Here is a 13,740-nt window from a genome sequence, read left to right on the forward strand (position 1 = left end):
GTGTAGCATGATTCGCTTCTTCCTTGCTGTCTTTATTCTGGTCTGCCTTGAGGTCTGACTGAATATCCTGCACCAGGGGTTGCGCTATTCCGGCGTCAACTTCTATCCCTAGTTTGGTTGTATCAGTCAGGTCGACTGGGCAGATATGATGACTTCCTGGGGTGAATTCTGCGACAAAGTCTGCTAAAGCTTGGGCCTTTATCGCGGTTCTGGGTTGGAACTTGATGTCGAATTGTCCCAACTCTACTACCCACTTCAAGATTCGCCCAGAAAAGTTTGCCCTCTCAAACAAAGCTTTTAATGGAAAAGCTGTAAGGACGACTATGGTGTGGGCGTAAAAGTAGTGCGATAACTTTCTTGAAGCCATCATCAAGGCCAATACTAGTTTTTCCAGTGGCAAGTACCTTGTTTCGGCACCCAGCAATGTCTTACTGACATAAAAGATGGGCAGATGTTGGATTCCTTTCGCGCGGACCAACACTGCGCTAATTGCGTGCTGAGAGACTACCAAGTACAGGAAGAGTTCTTCTCCAGGTATCGGGGTTACCAGTAGTGGTGGAGAAGACATGTATTCTTTCAAGCTTTCCTGAGCACGGTCGCATTCTTCGTCCCACTCGAACTTAGCTTTTAATGCTTGAAAAAATGGTCGTAGTTTGTCTGACGACCGGCTAATGAATCGGTTGAGTGCAGCTGCCATGCCGGTGAGATGCTGTACTTCTTTTGTTGAATTAGGCCTCTCCAGATCCTGAATAGCTTTGATCTGGGAGGGGTCTGCTTCTATACCCCGGTTGGTCACCAAGAAGCCTAGGAATTTGCCAGATCCTACACCGAACGCGCACTTAGATGCATTAAGGCGCAACTTATGCCTTTTCAAAATCTGGAACATCTCACCTAGGTTTCTTAGATGGTCATTATCGTCCTTGCTTTTGACCACCATATCGTCGATGTAAGCTTCCATTGTTCTGCCTAACAACGGCTCAAACATCTTGGTGACCATTCTCTGGAATGTTGCCCCTGCGTTCTTTAGGCCAAAGGGCATGACGTTATAGCAATACAGTCCTCTTGGAGTAGTAAAGGACGTGACCTCCTAGTCTGGTTCGTACATGGCGATCTGATGGTAGCCTCTGTACGCATCTAGAAAGCTAAACCGGTTGTGCCCCATCGTCGGGTCTACTAATTGATCTATCCGTGGTAGGGGGAAGCTGTCTTTTGGGCATGCTCTGTTGACTGTCTTATAGTCGATGCAGACACGCCATTTGCCATTCTTCTTTGGTACCACGACTGTGTTGGAAATCCATCTAGGGTAGTGCACCTCTCTGATAGCTCCTGTCTCTAGCAGATTTCCCACCTCTTCCGCCACTATCTCGGCGTGGTGGAGTGCCGATCTGCGAGTGCGTTGAATGATTAGTCTGGCAGATTGGTGGACATTGAGTTGGTGACAGATGAAGTTTGGATCAATGCCTGGCATGTCGTAGGGTGTCCAGGCAAACACTTCGATGTTTGAGGTCAAGAATTCCAAGACCTCTAATCTCTTAGTGCTGGACAACGACGAACTGAGCAAAAAGAACTTATCCAGGTTCTTTTCATCTATTCTTACCTCTACCAAATCTTCCACCGCTTTTTGATCAGTTGCTCTGCCGACATCTGCCAACAGTTCATTACTCTCAGGTTCTTCCACCGAATGAACATATCCCTTGGCAGCACAGTTGCCATTAGCCGTGACAAAGCATTGCTTAGACATAATTTGGTCTCCAAAGACCTCTTCAATTACACCGACTTCGCTGGGGAATCGTATTACTTGATGGTAGGATGACGCCACAGATCGCATGGCATGCAGCCACGTTCTTTCCAAGATTATGTTGTAAGTGGAAGGGGCCTTTAACACCCAAAACTCCACTTGTTTTGTCACGCTTCCTGCCCTGACTGGAAGAATGATTTTGCCGACTGGCCATTCTGGCATTGAATTGAATCCAATCAGGAGGGATACAGCTGGTGCCAGGTCTTTGTCCTCCAATTTCAGTTGTTTGAAGGTATCGTAGTACATTATCTCACATGAGCTACCTTGGTCTATCAGAATTCGTTTGACGTCATAATCCTTGACGCGGAGGGTGACGACCAGTGCATCGTTGTGAGGGCAATATATTCTTTCCAAGTCTTTGTCTGAAAAGACATGACGTTCTTGGCCTCTGTTCTCCTCTTTTTGATGGTAGGTTGGGCACTTAGTATCTCCCTTAAGTGGTCAGCCTTCTTGATCGACCCTCTGAGCTCGCATACACGCTCAGGTTCGAATACTTCATGTATCACAGTGATCACTCCTTGAGGTGGGGCGTCAATTGGCATTCCAGTGGGCTTATCGTGGTCTTGGGGGGCTGGTTGCGTCCCTCCTTCAATGTATTTATCCAGGTGACCGGCTACCACCAACTCCTCCAGATGCTGTCTCAATGGCATGCAATTTTCAGTGCGGTGTCCCTTTTCTTTGTGAAAGGTGCATCGCGATCTTTCGTCATAGTCTTTCTGTACTTCTCCTAGCTTAGCTGGCCATCTGACGAAAGGCTCATCACGTATTTCACTCAGAATCCGATAGATCGGTTTCTTGAATACCGTGGTTATGGCAGTACGGATTCTTAACCATTTTTTATCCTGGTCTTCTCCGTTGTCCCGTCTGCCTCGTCCGTTTTTGTTTGGACGTTCTACCGCGTTGATCTTTGCTGTGGTCTTTTTATCTGGTACTGCGGTCGTGCTAGATTTTGTTTTGGCACGGGCGCCATCCTCTTCCAATGGTGAGGGGCGGTGTCATGGTGATTGAGTCCCTTAGTCTGTTCCCGACCGGAAGGCCTCTTTTGTATTGTGCAATGGCAAGATTGGTGGGGCAGTCCCTAATCTGGTTGAATGTCTCTCAGTAGCGACTATTGTAGGATCTTAGTGTCTCCTTTTCGCCCATGTCGATGGAGAATAACTGGTCAATCTCCACCGGGGTTTTGGTGTTTGTTCTGAACCTCGTGACGAACGCCTCCGTCAATTGTGCGCAGGAGGCTATGCTGCCTTCTGGAAGTTTTTCGAACCAAGTCAAGCCTAGGTCACCAAGGCTCGATGGGAAGAGGATGCACATCAAAGCCTCGTTTCGCCGATATACCGCCATAACCTCGCGGAAGTGGCTTAGGTGTATGTAGGGGTCCGTCTTCCCCTCGTACGTGGTGAATTTGGGTTGAAGGAAACCTGAAGGAAGGAGCGTGTTTTCAATTATTGGAACGAACAGCGAGGTCTGCAGCCTTGCTAATGCTATGTCCGTTGGTTCGTAGGCAGGTCGTAGCAACGGCATTCCGACCTCGACGTTTCCATGCGTCCGAGGAGCCAACCGTTGAAGGGCAGATACCCTGTGAGGGTTGCGCGCCCTAGTACCCTCCTTCCGTCGTGCCTTTTCTTCCAACATGTTTCACAAATCGGATGATCTTGGTAACTCTGTCTGCCTGGATGATGTTTGGTGTGAGTGCGAGGGTCGATAGGTACTTCCCTCCGTGTAAGACCTCAATGATCTCATTCTCTTAGACCTAGAGAAACGAGTTCTGGAGGTTCTGGATTGAGTATCGCCTGTCCTAAGACTTCTACTCTCTGCTTGTGATGGTGTGGAATGCCTTCCACGGTCTTCTGAGCGACGAGGGGGCGTCTTGCTTTTGCGCCTCTCTCCTGTCGCCACTCCTTTTCCCTTCATCTGGCACTTCAAGGCCTCCATGTCCGCCGCCATCTTCCTTATTAATTCATCTTGCTTCTTCACGCGGTCCTCCAGAACTTGAGGATCAATCCTCCTTCTTTGTCTGTCAGGACTTCGTGAACGAAAGTGAAGAGGGCTATTAGTCCGCCTCCTCCCCCTTGTATCCCTCCTGGGATTTTGTCACTGTGGCTCTAAGTCTGCCATGGGAGGGATAGAAGGTAGGCCTTCGCGTCTTGCACCTCCCTCTGGTGTTTGTCCGTCGATGGCGGACTGCGGCAAATCTTCGTTGTGCGCCATTTGCTTCTAAAGAGGAAAAGCTTGATCAAGAGGTTTTGTTCTTGTCTGAATTCCTACAGACGGCGCCAATTGTACGAGAAAGAAATAAACCTTCTCGTATAATCCTGTTGATCAAGTCTGCGCTCCTCCAAACGTTGTCACTTTACTCCCTGAAAACACAAACGTGAGCTAGCCGGCGGGTGTGTGTCGGAAACCCCTCCGATGCCTAAGTCAGAAAATTAGACAGAGACAAAAAGCTCTGTGTATTCAGGAATCAAAGTTGTGTGTTATCTCTCCATAGGTGATGTTATGAGCTTTTATAGGTTCCGTGTGGCACAATCCTAATAGGACTCTTACTCCTCCATGTAGAGTCCTCCTAGGATTCACACTCCCGAAAGATAATGCTTATCCTTCAACACCCCCCTCACTACTTAAACCAAGTGAGATGGTTTTACCTCGGCAGGATGACCATACGACCGAGATAACTTTCAGATCGGCTTTTTACTTCCTCACTTCTACCTCGGCTTTGCATACCAAGACCGAGCTATCTGTAGAAGAGTTGGACCGAGCTAACCAAGAACAAAAGTCCCGAAGAAGGCTAGGTATACCTCGGTTAAAGATTACGACCGGACCAACAAATTTGACTATGGCGACCGAGATAACAACAAGGCCTTCTTGGACCGAGCTAATGAAAAAAGTCATTTTGCCCGCCTTTCTTACTACGGCCCAAAGCGGCCCATTACCCAATCTCGGCCCAATTTATTCAAATAAATTACCCTCTCATTAGCATAACAAAAATCAGCACAGCAACCTTAATAACACACGCACATATAGTTCACACACTGCGTGCAGGTGTGTGCAGTTGGAACTGTTGTTGAGATCGTGAACTAGAAGAGAGAGATGTGTAGTATTTGGTTGATCGATTTTATATTTTTTTTGTCTGGTACTTTTTGAGAATCAAAATTGTGTGACAAAATGTCCACACTAAATGAAGAATAGCTATGTCACTGTGTGTGTGTGATAGCTTGTCTCACATGCATAAATACAAATATGCATGCATACTTGATCATGCAAGTCATCAATTTTGTTTTGAAGAAGGCTTAATTCTCCAAGAGAAGAAAGACCGAGATAAATTTGATCATTTTATGAAAAGTAATATTATACAAACAAAAATTATGAACACGTAATGACGTGGAATTGTTGATTTTATAATTTGAAGCGTAAGGCCCATATAAGTGGCTTAAAAATTAAAAAATGTCACTGTTACATAATTTTGAACAAAACTTCAGTAGTGAAATTATGTGAGAATAGGCTTTTCCTAATGCAATTTTTTCTCCATTAATCTGGAAGATGTATGATTCTACAAAAAAAAAAAAAAAATACAAATTCTAATGAAAATTCTCCATTAATATGGAAAGTACAGGAATCTAAAAAACATATATATAGAAAAAAAAATACAGTTAATTTAAATAAAATGATATAGTTGAGTTCTGGCTTATCACTTATAAGGAGGGAGAATTACATTAATATGGTGTCAATGAAAAATATTTACAAAAAAATAAAAATATTATAAATAGGAAAAATTGGCCTAAGGTCCCTCCTCTACTTTTGATAGGAGGAGAGGTCCAAAATAATATGTTTTGATGGTTAAGGTCCCTCAAGTTTATTTTAGGTTATAAAGTACCTAAATTACCCATCTTTTATAACATAAATTTGTTTGAATATTATATTGTTGCCTCACGGTGAGATTTTGGAAACCGAATTCGCAGTGGAGATGTTGTTAGAGATTGCAGTGGAGTTGACGAGAAATTTGTTTGAATATTATATTGTTGACTTCACGGTGGAGATTTTGGAAACTGACTTCGTGGTGGAGATTTCGTTGGAGATTTCAGTGGAGTTGACGAGAAAGTTTGCTACGATCGTGTAGGTGTGACAGTGTGTTGATCACGTAGATTTTCAGTGGAATTGAATCAGGTTTGTTTTCAATGGAGATTCCACATGCATTTTGATTTTTGTTTAGAGAGAGGCAAGCTTGATAGAGTTGATTTTTATTTTGGAATTAATTTTTGATTATCTGTTTTTTGATCAATTTCAAAGAGTGTTGACAGTGTGTTGAATGCGTAGATTTTTCAGTGGAGTTGAATCAGGTTTGTTTTTTATTTAGATTCCACATGGATTTTGATTTTTGTTTTGAATTTTTGTTTAGAGAGAGACCAGCTTGATAGAGTTGATTTTTATTTTTGGAATTAATTTTTTATTCTCTGTTTTTTTGATCAATTTCAAAGAGTGTTGACAGTGTAGTTGATTTTGATCTTTAGAGTTCATTTTTTGTGCTCTGTTTTTCATCAACATGCTGATCAATGATAAGTTTTGTTCTATGTTTTTTCAAACCAGAGAAATTTTTTTAAACCAAAGAAATTTCATTTTCTGCACTTTTGTTGGTATAGTCCAGAGAAAATCGTAAGTTTGTTATTACAATCTAACGAAAATCGCAGAAAAAATTATAAGTGCATATGGATATATTATTAGAAGTTTCTAATGCAGATAGAATCTGAGAAAGTGAATGTAAGTTCATAAATTTCTCTGGACTTTTATTTGCAGTTTAGAGAAAATTATAGGTTTGTTACTTTCAATTTGTAGTTCAGAGAAAATTATATGTTTGTAGAAGATGAATATAAGTTTTTGTTTCTCAAAGCAAAAGTTATTTTTTGTGTTTTTTCTTTCAGTTTAGATGGACAATGCAGTGTTTTTTGTTATCTTGAAGGTGTATATAAGTTTGTAAATTTCTCTGGATTTTTCTATGAGTGCAATATTGCAGAATGACGCATAGAAAATTGTTAGCTTGTAGTGAGGTGAAAATCACAGAGAAGCTTATAATTTCATAACAGATATTCTATGTGATTTTTTTCTATGATTGTGTTTAATAGTTAGCAGCAAATTGCTCTGTGATTCTCTCTGGATTCATTAAGTTTCTGTGATTTTATTTTTTGTTATCTTGAAGGTGAATGTAAGTTTGTAGATGTCTTTGGACTTTTATTTGAGTCCAGAGAAAATTTTAACTTTTAGCAATTTCTCTGGACTTTTATGTTGTTCTTGTGAAGTATTTTTATGTTAAACAATTTATTTTTCTTGTTTTTTCTTTCAGTTTCAATGGACAGTGCGGTGTTGTTGCTATGAAAATATGGGAATGATACTTTTGTCATTAATGTTTCATGCGAATTGAATTTTGAGGAATTGGTTGGCATTTTGTGTAAAACATGGGAGAATTTGAAACCTGAGACTATGTGTATTTCATATTCTATTGTGGGCCATCCGAATTGTATGGTTCGAAATAATATTGATTTTGTGAATATATTGAGGGTTGTTTGTGCACACGGTGTTGATATAGTTGATGTTTTAGTTACTAGATGTAGTACTTCTGATAAAAAGGATGAAGTGGGATCTAATTGGGTAGATGCTGTGGATGGTGAGTGTGATAGGCTGGTGGATATTGAAAGGAATTCACTCTCTAAGTTTTGTTCTCACCAAGAAAATGTGTTATTGTCAGCTGGTTGGCGAAATAATATTACGAGTGTTGGACAAAAGTTTGAGGGTGGTGTGGTTGAGTTCCGTACTTTTTTATGCAAGTATGCTATTGAGGTTGGTTTTCAGTTTACGTATGTTAAAAATGACAAGCTGAGGGTTACGGCAGAATGTGCATATAAGGAATCAAGGGGATGTATGTGGCGTGTACATGTTTCAGTTGAAAAAACAAATGGGTTCTTTTACATAAGGACTTTGAACAATGAACATACGTGTGGTGTGGCGGTTCGTACGAGTAAACATGCTAGGATGACTTCCAGCTTAGTTTCTGGGCTGATACTTGAAGAGGTAAGTGCAAAACCTTTAACTCGTCCAGTAGATGTTGTCAAAGAAATGAAAGACAAGTATGGGGTCAATCAGTTATAACTGTGGTTGGTTGCGTGTTGAAAAAGCAAAATGTAGTACATATGGGGATTCTTGTTTGTCATTTGATCAATTACGGTGGTACTTTGATGAGGCATTGAAGAACAATCCGGGTAGTCGTTTTGAGTTAGATTTTGAAGACAACAAGCATTTCAAAAGAGTGTTTGTGGCTTTTCATGCATGCATTGCTGGTTTCAAATATTGTTTGTCATTGCTTTTTCTTGATGGAACACTTTTGAAAGGACGATACAAAAGAGTTATGCTTGCTGCAACGGGAAAAGATGGGAATGAAGGTAATTATAAATATATCTAATTTTATCTAAGTATGTGAATTTTCTATATATGTAGGAATTGAGTGAATGTGATTTTTCTCTGACACTTTGAATTTTCTCTGATTTTGGCCACTATGTGGATTTTCTATGGTTGTGGCCACTGTGAGAATTTTCACTGGATTTTGGTCAGTGTGCGAATTTTCTCTAGATGTTGTCATTGTGTGAATCGTATCTGTAGTTGGTCACTAAGTGAATTTTCTCTGGATATTCTGATTATGTGAATTTTCTCTGTAGTTGGTCACTAAGTCAATTCTCTCTGGATGTTGCCAATGTGTGAATTTTCTCTAGAGTTGGGCACCAAGTGAATTTTCTCTGGATGTTGGCAGTGCCAAATTTTTCTGGTTGTTTATTGTTCTAATGTTCTTTGTATGTGTAAATCTAATATACTTGTTCCTATTTATTTTGTAGGTTTTTTTCCTGTAGCTTTTATTGCTGTTGATGATGCTGAGAATAAAGACAATTGGTGTTGGTTTCTTGCACATTTATGTGGAGTATTGGGATCAGAAAGGGTGATAAGTTTCATATCACATCGATATTGTGGTATTGTGGAGGGAATTGCTAGGTTTTTCCCTAACTGTTTTCATGGATTTTGTCTTGAACATCTAAAGAGAAATTTGAGGGATAAGTTGTCATGTGGAAACACAAATTTGGTTAGGGAGACGAGTGTGTTTAAGTTTTCAAAATGTGCATATGCGCCAATAAAGGCATCATTTCATTTCAAGTTAAATGAATTAAAAAGTGAGGAGGAGACATTGTGAGTGTTTTCTTGAGAAGTTTACCATATGAAAATTAGAGTAATGCATATTTTGTGGGGAAACGTTATGGTGAGATGTATTCAAATGTTGCTAAGTCATTCAATTCATGGATACGAGAAGCTCGGCACTTGCCAATAATAAATTTGGTGGACATGATACAGTTGCAAATCATGAATATGAGGTCTGATAGGAGACTGCTCTCTAATAAATAGAATAAAGTTTTGTGTCCTCGTATGGATAGTGTATTGGAGAAGTCTTTTTTGGATGGGAGGACATGGAATGTGAGTTTATCATCTGATAATGTCTTTGAAGTGCGTTGTTTTCCTTCGGTTATGGTTGATCTTGGGTTGAGAACTTGTTCATGTCGAAAATGGGAAATAAATGGGTATCCATGTCAATATGCTGTTGCTGCAATTTTTAGGAGTAGAAAGAATTTGAATTCATTTGTTGAACCATTTTTTCATGTTGATATGTATCGTCAAGCATACTCATTTTCGATTGGCCCAGTTCCAACTGTTGAAAAACCTCTGTGTAGCATTGAAGATGCTATGATTTTAGCTCCATTGAGCAAGAGACCAGCCGGGAGGCCAAAGAAGAACAGAATTGCTTCTACTGGAGAGTTTAAAATGGTGATTAAGTGTAGTCGTTGTGAGAGTATTGGTCACCATAATAAGAGGACATGCAAGGAATATTTGTTAAATAGTTGAGGATAATACATTTTATTGATTGAATAATACATTTGATGATTAGTTTGTATATTTTGTTTTGTGCAATGTATTTTTTAGACAGTGTATATAATAATATCAATCAAATTCATCCAGAGAAATTTTTCAATATCAGTTAAAGTGTGCATTGTGTTTGTTGATATATATTATAGGCAGTGGGTTTGTAATACCTGTCAAATTCATCCAGAGAAATTTTCCTATGACAGGGAAAATTCTCTGTGTATTGTGTTTTGAAACTTCAAATTCATCCACATAAATTTGACAATGGCAGAGAAAAGTACTGTGTGGATTGTGTTTTTTTAATTTGATAATTGTTTTGTACTAACACAGTGCATTATAGATCGCATGATCATATAGGCACTTTCTTTGGCACGATATGAGTTAAATTTCTCTGTGAATTTCTGGTAACTTCATATCAGTCATTTCAAGAAATGTGCATACCAGACAGAGTATACACCAAATTATTGCACTGAGTACAACCAAGAAAGAAAATTAAGTTCTTTTGAAATTTCTTTGAGTTGAGAATTTCTCTGGACTAGGGAAGAATTTATCTAGAATCACTTCAACTCAGAAATTTTTCTCAAAGCTAGAGAAATTTTCCTCACCAACCCAGAGAAATTCTCCCTCTCCAAATCACTCAACCCAGAGAAATTCACAACTCAGAAATTCCATTTTCTGTCACCATTCGAATCCGTCAATTTCATCCAGAGAAATTTTCCACTATCAGAGAAAATTATTTGGGCATTGTGTTTTGAAACTTCAAATTCATCAAGTGAAATTTTCTAGTAGCAGATAAAATTACTGTGCGCTTTGTGTTTTGTTGAGTTTGATGATTGTTTTGTACCAACACAAAGCATTACAGATTACATGATCATATAGGCATCCCCTTGGGACGATACAAGTTATATATATATATATCATACCAGAGAAATTTCTGCAAACAATTTTCTCTATGTGGATTGTGTTGACAATCACAAAAATATATATATATATATATATATATTTAACCATTGGTAGGTATGAAATTTACATTAGTCAAAATAAAAAAAAAATGAAATTTACATTAGTCAAAAAAGGATATATACATATATGTCAAGCATCATCATTCCTTCAATGTATGAACAAAAAACTGAATGGTTAATACTGTGTGGATATATACATATATGTGAGACAATTTTCTCTGTGTGTATATGTACATTGTCTTCCTTTCACTAGTTTTTTGTTCTTCTTCTAGAGGTATTTCAATTAGTTCAGTCCATGACTGGCCAACTTCGGTCACAAATCTCTCTATGAGTTCTGCCTTCATCAATCTTATGTCTTGTGTGGACAATTTGGAGTTGATAGGTTCATGCTTGTTGTATTGTTTCATTATATAGCAGACAAAGATGCCACAATCCAGACTGCATACAAATTATAGGTATGGTTAGTTTTAAGAAACATGCAAATCAGATTATCTTATTTATAGATGTTGTATGAACCTTACGAATCACTGTCTTATTGTGGAGCATTGTTGACATAGTCAAAGTCGTAACTTGTGTTTTGTGAGTTTATAAATTTGAAAGAGGGTTGTGATTGAGCCTCTCTTTCAAGGCAAGCTTTCAAAAAATTCTCCACATAATCTTGCTGTCAAAAAAAAAAATTTAAATAACAGAGAAATTTACAGACAAATCAATGGGATTCTATGAAAATTATCATCACATAAAGATTATAATGGATCAGAGAAATTTGCACTCGTTACCAATTATTTTGCATCTTTGACATATTTGTCTTCTGCATCATCCCTCCTTGGCCTCAGTGAGTTGTAGAACCTCCATAAATTGTCTTGTTTGTCCAAAACAAGCAAGGTCTAGTGATTTCCATTACCTCGAATATTTATTGGGAAATGGAGGAACCTGTAGTTCCTCCATGCTGTTTCAATATGCTTGTCAAATAAGGACACTCGAAAAGTTTGGTTTTCTGTCATCTTGATGAAATTCTGTGGTCAAAGAAAATCAAAAAATGGTTATGTTATGAGAAAGTTGAAATGACAGGAATTTAAGAAATATACACAGAGAAATTTTAAATGCACACAACTAGCCAGAGAAAATTAGACTAGTGACACAACTGGCTTCAAGAAGTATCTTAAGAAGAGAAAGTAGTAAGTAAATTCCAGAGAAAATCAAATAAAATAGTAGTAACATACTAAGCTCATGGATGTGAAAAAATGAAGTTGGCTTTTGTCTTTCTCTCATTTGGTCAGCCAAAAGGATCTCTCCATAGCCATCAATGACCTGAAAAATATGATTTATAATTGTAATATTGGTTTATAAAGTCTTATGGAACATTGCAGAGAAATTTTGATGAAAGACTTACATTGTTGGCAATTTCTTTTTACTTTATTAGGTTTCCAATGTCTTCGAAGGTAATGAGATTCAACTCACTTGTCCAAATTAAAGCCCTACAAGATGACAAAGAAGGGATTTAATTGTTGTTAATGCAATATAAGTTTGTAATTTGTTGTTTGTTATCTTCTATTTTGTTTGTTGTACTTACTCAAGTCCAGACACATTTGATATGTGCTGCAAGATGTCTTTTACATGATCTTTTATCAATCTTGAAATAGGTAGAGTTTATGGAAAGACCCAAGATTTTATGATGTTTATTGGTTGAGGCAAGACGTATGCATCAGCATCAAATACTTCTTTATCCTTCGTGGTTTGCTCAGTTTGCTTTGCAGCTTGTTTTGAAGCTCTAGTCACTTTCGTAACTTTGGGATATTGAAATTCTGGATCGTGCTACTTTTCCTTCCTTTCTTTTGCCTTCAAATTTTTTATCATTGATATCGGATCTTTTTTGACTGTAGACAGTGAAAATATTAGTAAAAGTGAAATTTCTCTGAAGTAATAGATGATATTTCAATATATAAATTTATTTGATTCAATATTTTCCAATTACCATAGACTTTTGTCTTTTGTCTTTTGTTTCGGTTGTTCTTTGTGTGCCATTTGTTCTTGTTGTGTTATTGGTTGTTGTTCCACTTGCATTCCAACTACACATAGTGAAAATCAAACAAGCCCCAAAAATTGAATAAGAAAATAGACAGAGAAAATGAAATTAGCAGTAGAAATCAATAGAAATAAGTGGCAGAAACTAATGTGTTCAGAGAAATATAAGTTCCAGAGAAAATTACCAATGACATAGAAAATTATAATAAATAGAAATTTCTCTGAGTTATGTTGACACAAGGACATAACTTTTTGTGGCTTAAGATTTTCACTGACCTTGTGGTTGAAGTTGTGTTGGTGTCCGGTATGGTTGTGTTGCTAGTTGGACGGATAGTTCTTGAACTTGTTCATGCAATTTAGCATTTTTAGTTTCGAGCTCCGAATTTGAATATCTCAACTGTTGAATTGTTTTTGTATCGTCTTCTTTTTGAACCTCCAACATCCTTAGTTTTACTTGGATTGTGCTGTCTCTTTCTTGAAGTTCTGAGTTAAGTGATGTCAAGGTTCTTATTGCAATATCCTTTTCAGCAAGTAATTCAATCTAATTTCTCTCTTCTTCTTTTTTAGATTGAGAATGTGCCTTTAGTCTTTGACGTGGATCAGCAATTTGGGCATCCTTTGATTCCTCAGATTCTTGAGGCTGATGCATTGTTGAGTCACAAATGCTATCACATTGTTGGTCCATCGGCTCATTACGTTCTTCTTCGTCACTTTCCTGCTTGTTTTCTTCTTGCTGTTTATCTTCTTCTTCTTCACTGTCTTCTTCTTTCTGTTCATTTTGTTCTTTATCTTCTACTTCTATTTCTTCACTTTCTTCTTCGGCTTCTGCTTCTCCACTGCTTGCATGATCTTCTTGTCCATTGTTGGCTTCGTATTCTTCTATGTTGCCTTTTGCTTCATCATTGAATTTGACAATTGCTTGATTTTCAGATGAATCTTGTAATGTCTTCTTGAATTTGACAATTGCCTTTTTTGATTCTTTCTTCGTCTTTTTACCAAGACAGAACTCCTCTG

Source organism: Camellia sinensis, chromosome 4 (assembly GCF_055761805.1).
Source record: "Camellia sinensis isolate YWXY chromosome 4, ASM5576180v1, whole genome shotgun sequence".
Lineage (NCBI taxonomy): Eukaryota > Viridiplantae > Streptophyta > Magnoliopsida > Ericales > Theaceae > Camellia > Camellia sinensis.